Source organism: Natator depressus, chromosome 7 (assembly GCF_965152275.1).
Source record: "Natator depressus isolate rNatDep1 chromosome 7, rNatDep2.hap1, whole genome shotgun sequence".
Taxonomy (NCBI): Eukaryota; Metazoa; Chordata; order Testudines; family Cheloniidae; genus Natator; species Natator depressus.
The window spans coordinates 70,627,658-70,637,681 of NC_134240.1; the positions used below are offsets into that span (position 1 = coordinate 70,627,658).

Genomic DNA, 10,024 nt, shown 5'->3' on the forward strand with positions numbered 1-10,024 from the left:
ACTCAGTTTTCCTCAATCATCTGACCATGGTTCACCCTCAGATACCAAATGCTCCTGCAACAAGCCAAGACCTGTTTCTGTTTTTCAGTCGCACCCTCTCCCTCTTGAACTCTCTTTGGCCCCATCTATCTCTTCTCACTCCCTTTTTAATGGAATTTGGGTGCTTCCATGATGCACCGCAGCCATGAGACTGCCATGGCACATGGTCTTCCTTCATCAAGAGGGGAGATTGTGGTGTATCATGGGCATTCATCTTTCCTACTTACAAGCTAGTTCCCTGGCTGGACCCTCAAGATGTACTGTGACATCAGGGGTCAGCTGAGTGTAGGTCTTCCACAGATCATTCTCTCCTCATGTGCTTTGACACTGGAAGTCTGCTGTGCCATGTTAACACGCATAAAGAAGGAGTGTGAACCATGGAAGAGCTCACCTAGCAGGGGAACCCAGCCCTGAAGTTACTATATGTCTTCTCTGGGCCCAGTGATGCCTTTGGACAATGTCTTTTTACATTTTCATTGTGGGCCAAATCCTGAGCTAGCACGAATCTGCATAGTTCCACTCCAGCCGCTGGAGGTACACATCTGTGCATGGTGTGGGGGGTGCGCGTGCACGTGTGTACACATGGGGGTGTGTGTGTAGAGAGCTGTTAAATAAAAGATAAATACTGTGGTTAAAAAACAAACTTCACCATCAGCAACACTTCAGGAAAGTTTCCATACCAACATAATGACCTACCCATTTATACCATTGTCTACTTTAATTTTGCTAAGTAAAATTGTTAAATAGAGCTGCTCAGAAAGTGAAGGGGGTGAAAGGTTTTGTAGAAAAATCCTATGCTGAGAATTTTGGGGTTTATTGAAAAATATTTGGCTAAAATAATTTTAAGTGGATTTTTTCATAAAAAAGGCATTTAATCAAAAACCCATTGAAAAACAAGTCCAGCGGAAAAGCTTTGACTAATCCTACTGTTAAATATACTTTTTTGTCCATGGCTAACAATGGACTTGACCATAAAAAGAGTGGGGGTAAGTATCATGAAACTGTCTCTGGAGAGAGATTTTTCTCCTCAAAATCTATGCTGCTGATTCTGCTCCTATTTGAAGTCAATGGCAGAACTCCTATTGACTGTAATGGGAGCAGGGGCAGGCCATGTAGTGAGTGCTATTATTGTAGTTAGTGTTCTATGCTACAAGCTGAAACTGATGTTATTGTGACCCATAAATTTCTTTTCTTGGAAGGAGATTTAAACAAAATGTCAAGAAATGACCTACCAATTTTGGGGTGACGGCTTTGCTTATAGCATTCCCACAGATTTAGACTGCACCTATTGTTTCAGATGAGGTGCAGCATAAATAAATAAGCCTGTCTACAATAGGGTATGTTATTTTTATGAATGATTATATCAGGGTAATGTTTTTATGCCATAAAAAAGCTGTAAAAAAGCATTTTACAAGCACTGTATTAGATCTTTTGTATGGTAAAGGTTTACATTATTTCTGCAGAAGCATGTAATGCATTATGATTGCAAAGCAATGTGGACATATACTAAATACTCATGGACTCCACAACCCCAGGAAATATAAAATATTGACTGTGAGCAAAAGGAGAGCTCAGAGAAATAGACACGGAATATGGAACTTTTCACCTTCATGTCACTGGTTCAAATCCAGCTCATGAATTAGAAAAGTTAAAACCGGCTCCTGGCTGTTCAGCTGCTTATGTGAAATGAGGTGATGGTCTTACTCCCATTCCTAGTGGACAAGTGTCTATATCTCAAAAAGTCAGCATCATAGGTAGCACGAATTAGCATCCTTAGGAGTCTCAGCAGAGAGGCTATTGAAAGTACATGGAGACTGCGGACTTTCTAAGGTTAAGGTTGAAGCACCTTACAGAGGACAGTGCACAGACATTTTCATTACATCAGGCTGTGGATAAAGAGAAGCATTCAGTCTCTAGATTGTCAAGCTGGCATCCCTCACATCAGTCCCAGAGGGAGAAGTTGGATGCGGGAGGGGATCTGTCTGTGACAATGGGGCCTACCCATCACAGTTTTATGTTTAGTCCACTGTGGGTAGCATTCACTGACTCCCTTGACACTTTCTCAAGGCAGGGGGTCTGGAGTTCTCTACCAAATGCCCCCATCCTAGATCCCTTCTTTTGAGCCTTTAAACTCATTCCACTGCTGTTTTTTCTTTATTTCTTCCCAGCTATTTAGTTTATCTTGGTATTTGTGTGGCCCCTCCCTTCTGTTGAGGGGGAAGCCACTGCCATTTTTCATAGATGAATCCCCCTGGGGGTGGGGGACCAAGTTCCTCCAAACCAACAGGGATCAGATAAGCTGGCACTGTTCACAGAAGGTAAGGCACCGTTCTATGGAACTCAGGAAATCTAGATTCAATTCCAGGCCCAGTGTGATGGGGTCTACAAAGCACAGCTGTAAGAAACGTCAGTCATGGTGAGACACCCGCAGCTGCTGTAGCTAATGAGGACAAGCCCAAGTATAAAGAGGGAGAAGGGGGCAGGGCTCCCTTGAGCTGGCTGAGTAGACTGGAATAGAGAAGTGTCTGGGTTGACTGAGCAGAGCTGGAATGACAGGCTGAGAGAGAGACTGGAAGTTATGTTGGAAAATGAGGGAGAAGAAGAAGTAAGGGATGAGGAATGGCTTCAGTTTAGGACAAAGGAAAAAGAATTGAAATTTCTATCTGAAGAAGAGAGCAGACAGGGATGGGAAAAGAATGGCAGCTTATAATTGTCAGATCACTAGCTGAAGATGTAAAGATTGCAGATGTTAATCCATCCATTGAAAACAGCAAAATGGATTAGGTGAAGTATCAGAGATCTATTAAGAGCTAAAAGAATGCAGGGTATAGCCATATTAGTAGTATGGACAAACAAGGAACAGCCTGAGAAACTTCTTAAAGCTTCTCCTTGAGGGAGAATAAAAGTAATTTGCCAGCTATCTAAATATATGACAAAAAGCAAGAGGGGTATATTATGGGGTCCCAGTAAGCATGATTGAGGATTAAATTAAAAAGGTGAAGACTGAGTGCTGTTTAAGTGACTGATTAATAGAAGTGGGGTGAACACAAACTATATCCATGGCTCTCTGAGTCACATTTAGAAGTGCAACAAAATAGAATATCAGCTCTTCTGGGTTAAACCATATATCCTGGCCCTTTTGTTATAAATGTCAAAGGGTTGGGCACATGGCGGCTGTCTGTAAGGGCAAAATGAGGGGTCGTAAATGTGGAGGAGAACACTGTAGTGCGGCAGCTGCCCTACCCTGATAAGAAGGGGTTAAAAGCAGCCAAGCTAGGCTGATTGAGAAAGCAGCTACAGCTGTGGCCAGTTCAATCCAGTCCCAGCTGGCTCTGATAAGAGGGCTGTGGGCCAGAAGCTGGCAGAGTCTCATGCTAGCCCTGCAGGGAGAAGGACTAGCTGCCTGAGAGGAAGGTACCTGAAGTGGCGCAGTGCTGGGGAAGGGCAAAGGGAGCTGGGGAACTCCAGCCTGGTAAACCCCCAGGCTGCAGGCCTTGTTGAAGGCCTACAAAAGGTACTGGGCCTGCAGAGGGGCAGCCTGGGGATAGGCAAAAGCAGCAGGTCCTACCCCCTTGCCAGTGATGAGTGGCCATTACAGACTGCAGTTTGCCCCAGTGAGAAGGGCTAGATGATTGGCAGTAGCTATTGAGGCAAGGTGGGGTTAGAGAGTTGGGGGTTCTCCTGGGAGGGGAGACCCAGAGTGTGGGAGCACTGCCAGGGGGCAACACCCCAAGATAAAGGGGCACCAGGGTCCAGGAGGGACATTGGCCAGCAGAGGGGGCGCTGAAGCTGGAGTTGAGCAATTTCCTGGATGACCAGCAGGAGACGCCGCACCGGTGAGTCTCACTTCACTACCAACACTTATAAAAGAGCTGTATGGAAGGAACAGAACTGCAATGCACAAAGTGTAGGGCTGCACAAAGCACTGCATGCAAAAGGTGCAGGATGGCAGAATGAGCTGGAGAGATGCTGAAAACTAAAACTATCCATAAAATATCCTATGTAGAAGCTATCAAAAAGATATTCACACTGGAAAGTGGAGAAGGAGGAAAACCTTAGTGAGGGGGGAAAGCTACTGATATAACAAAATGCAGTTCAGGGCAGGAAAGGTTATATAAAGGAGAACAGAATATGTACTGCTTGAAGGCAAAGAGAAATGTGTAGCATTTATGACTGAAGTGATTCATTGCACTTTACAGACAGACAAGAAGACTGAAAGAATAAAAATTGGAACAAAAATGGCAAAAAGTGCATATAGGCTGTCTCTCAATAGACTGCATTCATGCCAGTTTAATTGAAGGTAATAATGTAGTTTAAACAACATGGTTCTAACAGTTTTTTGCTGGAACATGCATAGTTTGACAATACATGATCTGATATTAAAGAAAACTCTTTTTGAAATGGAAAACTATCCTGACGTACATTTACAAGAAACATGGGTAGAAAGAAAACTTTAGTTCAGACTTCCATGATATGAAATAATCAGACCTGACAGAAAAATAACAAGAGGAGAAAGGGAGCTGTATATTTATAAAGGAAGGTCTTCGTTCCATCAAAATAGCTAAACAGAACTTAAGTTTTGAGTACAACACTGTTGAGATTCCCATACAGAATACCTTTATACAAATACATAATGTTACAATCCATGTAAACAAAACTAGAGAATCTAGAATTGGAAGAGTTAAGAGTATTAAAGGCCCATATATTATTTGTGGAGACAGTAATATCCATAATGAATTGTGGGGATGCAGGAAAACAGTGCATGTCAATGAACTGTTCCAGGCATTTGCCATTATAATCAATCTGGTATTGCTAAATACTGGACCACCTACAAAGTTTTAATTTGGATGGAACGTTTTCATGTTTAGATCTGGGAATTGCAACAAGCAATATAGCAAATATATAGAGCTGGGAAATCTATAAAGATGGTGGCACAGGAAGTGATCACTTCCCTATGCTATTTACTTATCAAGGCTAATGTAATGTTGAAAACACTGAAGGAATCAGTATCTGGAAACTTAAAGCAAATTGGGGACTCTTTAGGAGTAAGTACAATAAGGATCTAAGTAACAATTGTATGTGATAACTTTGAGGAATTTCATGATAAAGAGAGTTGTCGTAGCAGCCAACTAAGCTATATGTAAGCTATTGAATTGCCCCAATCTCAGAAATCTGGTTCCCTGATGGAATGAAGATTGTAAAGCAGCAATTAAAGAAAGCAAGAAGGGATATAAACAAGTACAACGAATAGCAAGGACTTAATGAAGTATACAAGAGGTAAAGTGGTGGCCAAAAGTCTTATTTAAAAAGGCCAAAAAGAGAGAGATGGAGAAAGATTGTGGGGAAAATGAACAAAGGTTCCAAGTTTCAGAATATCAGCCGTGTTAGTCTGTATCAGCAAAAAGAAAAGGAGTACTTGTGGCACCTTAGACTAACAAATCTATTTGAGCATAAGCTTTTGTGAGCTACAGGATCTGATGAAGTGAGCTGTAGCTCACAAAAGCTTATGCTCAAATTTGTTAGTCTCTAAGATGCCACAAGTACTCCTGTTCTTCTTTTTTTAAAGATTCCAAGGTTTCAGAGATACATAAACAAGTTTTAAAAGAATTAATAGGATATGGAGTACATACAAATTTATACATGGTCTTATAGTAAATGATCAAGTTGAAAGTTCTAATGTAAGGAAAAGCAGATATTTTAGCAGAAGTTCCAAAAAGTTAGTAGTGATTTGTGAACAAAAAAGAATGTTTGCTGAAGAAAATTGTGAGCTCCTAAATGGCCAGGTAGAATATATAGATGTACTGAATGAAAATTTCAGCAGAAAGGAACTCAAAAAGCTATAGACACAAATACAGCCCCATGTAAAGACAGCATATGTAATACACTGATTAAGCACCTGCCAAAGGGAGTTTAAGGGTTTTATTGACATTATATAATATATGGGGGAAAGGAATACTACTGGGAGAATGTAAGCAAGCAGTGGTTATAATGATAGGAAAACCTGACTAATTACACACAAGACCTGATGCATGTAGACCTATTGCCCACACATTGTGTGTGGGGAAAAATTATGGAAAGAGTGATAAATGAGATTAGTAACATACCTGGGGAAAAATGAAATTACAAACTGTGTACAAAATAGAATGAAGTACTTGTGGCACCTTAGAGACTAGCATTTATTTGCACATAAGCTTTTGTGGGCTCAAACCCACTTCATCAGATTCATGGAGTGGAAAATACAGTGGAATATATATGAGAGAGAGGGGCACGCACCATACCAACTGTTTCAGGAGAGGAAAATGTACCGTTAATTCCATTTCTAATCTTGCAATATAATCACAAAAAAAGTATAAGGAACAGAGTTTGATATGCATTTTCAATGCCCCAAAAGACAACTGACATGCTATGGAAGAAAGGCTTGCTGCATAAACTAGCTGCTACCGGAATAAGAGGAAAAAGTCTCTTGTGGGTGAGAGACTTCAAACCAAACAAGTCAAGGTGGGGATGGCTTTGTTGAATAGTTATAAACTTACTAATGGCACTCCACAGGGGAGTGTAATCAGCCCTTCAGTGTTTGACACCATGATTAATGAACTCGCAGGGAGTGTACAGGCAGGACTAGGTATTATCCCCATTTGCAGGTGACCATACTATATGGGCCAAACATAGAAGACTTAAGATAAGTTGTGGAAAGAACCAGTGAGGCACTTGAGAATTTCAGAATGCAGAAATACTTGAGGTTTTAAGTTCTCACTTGCTAAAACAAAGGGAATGATCTTCACAAAAAGGAAGATTGGGGAAGAATGGACCCTATACAGAGAAAGTTCAAGTAGTTCAACATTTTACATTCATTAGAGTTATGTTCAATAACAAACTAGCTTGGAAAGGTCCTATACATGATAAGGTGAATATGCTTAAAAGTATTGCTGGGATCAATAGGGGTGCAGATAAGAACATGCTGATGATATTGTATAGGGCACCAATAAGACCAGCTATAGATTATGGATGCCAACCTTCAATTCAGCTTCTAAACCAACACTTAAAAAATGAGTTGAACCAAGCCCAAGCTTTGTAGATCACAAGTGGTGCAAGTATTAGGACACTATTGTGTGTGAAGCAGTTAGCTACCAGAGAGAGGCTTATACATTTAAGGATTAAATTAGTACTCTTTTCTTCACTATTTCTATTAACCTTAGCCCAAAGGGCTAAACAAATATACAAGGACTGTTGAGAATTAAGTGGACAAGATGTAACTGGAGGTCACAAACTCCCACATACTAACATGGTCAAAAGGTGGGTAAAAGAGATTTAAGTGAAAAAGGACTGGAAGAGATTAAAATCTCTAGTCATGAGAAATCAAACTATAGTTGAATGGTGGTCTCCCCAATTGTGGATTTGGAAATATAGACTAAAACAAAGGGAAGAGCAGGATTGTCATAACATGAGTTTATGCATGGCAAATGGGATCAGCATCGCCAAATCTATACTGATGGATCTAAAGATGACAACACAGATAGTGTGGGAATGGTCTTTTGTATCCCTTAATTTGGAATTAAAATGTCTGAGACTAACCAATTTTGTGGCCAGCATGACAGCCAAATTGGTGGGCACACTGTTGGCACTGACCTGGATAAGGGATGTCCAACTACAGCTGCTATCATATCAGACTCTTTATTGGGGGTACAATTGTGATTAGAAAGGGATCCTCAAAGCAGGAATGATGTAATCAAATGAAATATTGCTCTTAACTACAGAGATAGTAGTACAATTAGGTATACATATAGTAATGCTGTGGATTCTGGCACATGTCAGGAGACCTAGCAATGAAATGACAGATATAGCAGCAAAAAAAAGCCCTAAAAATTAGGAGCTTGAAATAAAGATCACTGAGTATGCAGGACTCCAAAAACTTGTTTTAAGAGAGCCCTTAAGAAGGAATGTCAAGAAATATGGACGAAGAGGAAAAAGACAGTTTCTATGAAATATGTCCTAAACCTGAGCATTGTTATCCTTCACAGCTATGAATGAAGTGAACTATATTTAGAATGCCAACAGGTTACTGTGGCCTGAATGGTAACTTATATCTACTAAATGCACACAAAGATGGGTTATGTGAAGCATGCAAAGTTAAAGAAACAGTTGAGCATCTGCTATGACAATGCGGAGAGAATTCTACAGAAAGATAAATTCTTTATGAGCTTAGACACCACAAGGTGAAGGAAATAATCTGAAAGGATTGAGAACACCAGGAAAGTGGGGTAGCATTAAAAAAGCATTACTGTTCTTTTTTTAGGGATACAGGGTGGGGATGAGAGGATCTAGATTGCGATTATGCAAGAATTGCAGTAAGTGGTGGTCACAGCCTCACAAGCTGAGGCTACTGTGCCATAAAACAACAGGAAAAGAAGGAAGGGGGAGAGAAGCTTGGGATTTGAAGGGAGCAACAACACTCTGCCAGAAGAGTGATCAGGTTGCCTCTGGAGGACTTAGAACCTTTTGGAAGTACAAGGGAGGTAGCAAGAGATGGAAGCCCTGAGGTGCCAAGTTCCAGTCTGCGGAGTCCTTGGACAAGGCAGTGTCTCTCAGTATTAATACCATGCCACAAATTGCCTGTGATCTTAATTTTTCTGCACCTCTGTTCCCCATCTGCAAAATGAGGATGATAATTGCTCTAAATACTGGGTCAAAGTTGAGGACTCTTGTTGAATATTTACTGGCAAAACGGCTATTTTCGTAGGATTTAGCCTACATAATGTGCGGATGACGAAGTTCACTTAGGCGAAATGGAGAATCACTATACTAGTATGTTAGAAATGTATGTATTTACATTTACCACAAAAGTTAATGGTAAAATATTTGTCAGAGAATACATCAATGGAATAGTATTCATTTCTTATTTATAATCTCTGACTGAAGTATATCAGGTTAGAAAGAGAAACTGCAGCTTCTCTTATTCCCTTCACCTCTGAGCACTAGGGTGGGAGGGGAAATCAGCGGGCTGGGATCACCCTTTTGTGTCATGAAAGGCTTCTCTTCAGGTACTGTTCCCATTAGGGATAGTGCATGAAGCATTTGTTCCCATGAAGCAAATTATTTAATTGGAGCTATGTCTTTGCTCTTGAGCAAGTAAGTCCAGTATGTATATCTTTATTGCCAAGTGGTTTAACATTTGACACCATAAAATCATACCATTGATTAACTGGGGGACAATATATTCTTAAATGATTTGTGCAGGACTGTAACTTGTTTTAAAATGCTGAAATAGAAAGTCCCTAAAGCTAAACAGCCAAATTCTGTTTTCAAAAACTATTTTCTTTCCCTTTCATAATTTACAGGCACTCTGGATACACATTTAGTGAAGGTTTTGTTGTGGTTTTTTGGGGGGGGGATGGAGGGGAGGTTGGATTTGCAATTACCCTTGGGACCATCACTAGTTTCTGAATGGAGAAGGAAAGCAAGAGGGTGATCAGTAATGCAGTCACCTTTAGAGACCGAAGATTATATCTACAGTAAGATTATGCCACAAGTAAAATGAGTTGGACAGTTTTATTCCAATTGTGGTTTGTCCAAATGACAAGAACCAGCACAGAGATTAATAGAATTATATAATTAGCAATCTCAGATCATGAAGACCTAAGGCTAGAATTTATAGATCATGAATAAGGCCAATCTGTTTGAACCTGTATCAATGTATAACAGAGGTTGTTGTGGTTGACTTTTATGCCACCTTATTACCAGGTACCTTCAGGTATCAGGAATATATCCAAGAATGAAACTTAAGGGGGAAGGTTCCAGTTTAGCATCCAATATCACATTGGTCTTTGTCAACAACCTCATACAAGAAATCCTTGATACAGGGGCACTTCCAAAATTTATAAACTAATGTAGCACCAAGGGCTTTACATTCCAACAGTGCTCAGCATTTGAGGCCCACTACCATTAGCCTCTGTGGATAGCAGTATATTTGATAGTGTGTTTTGGTGAA

The 10,024-nt window shown here is 40.4% G+C and overlaps 1 long non-coding RNA gene across 2 annotated transcripts in view; it reads left to right on the forward strand.

Annotated features, from left to right (window-relative positions):
• The first annotated feature begins 3,495 nt into the window (after positions 1-3,495).
• LOC141991610 (uncharacterized) overlaps positions 3,496-10,024 on the forward strand; it is a 46,471-nt gene continuing 39,942 nt past the window's right edge. For both annotated transcript variants that reach the window (XR_012640401.1, XR_012640400.1), the window contains exon 1: positions 3,496-3,875. This is a non-coding gene — a long non-coding RNA (uncharacterized LOC141991610). The remainder of the gene's footprint in view (positions 3,876-10,024) is intronic.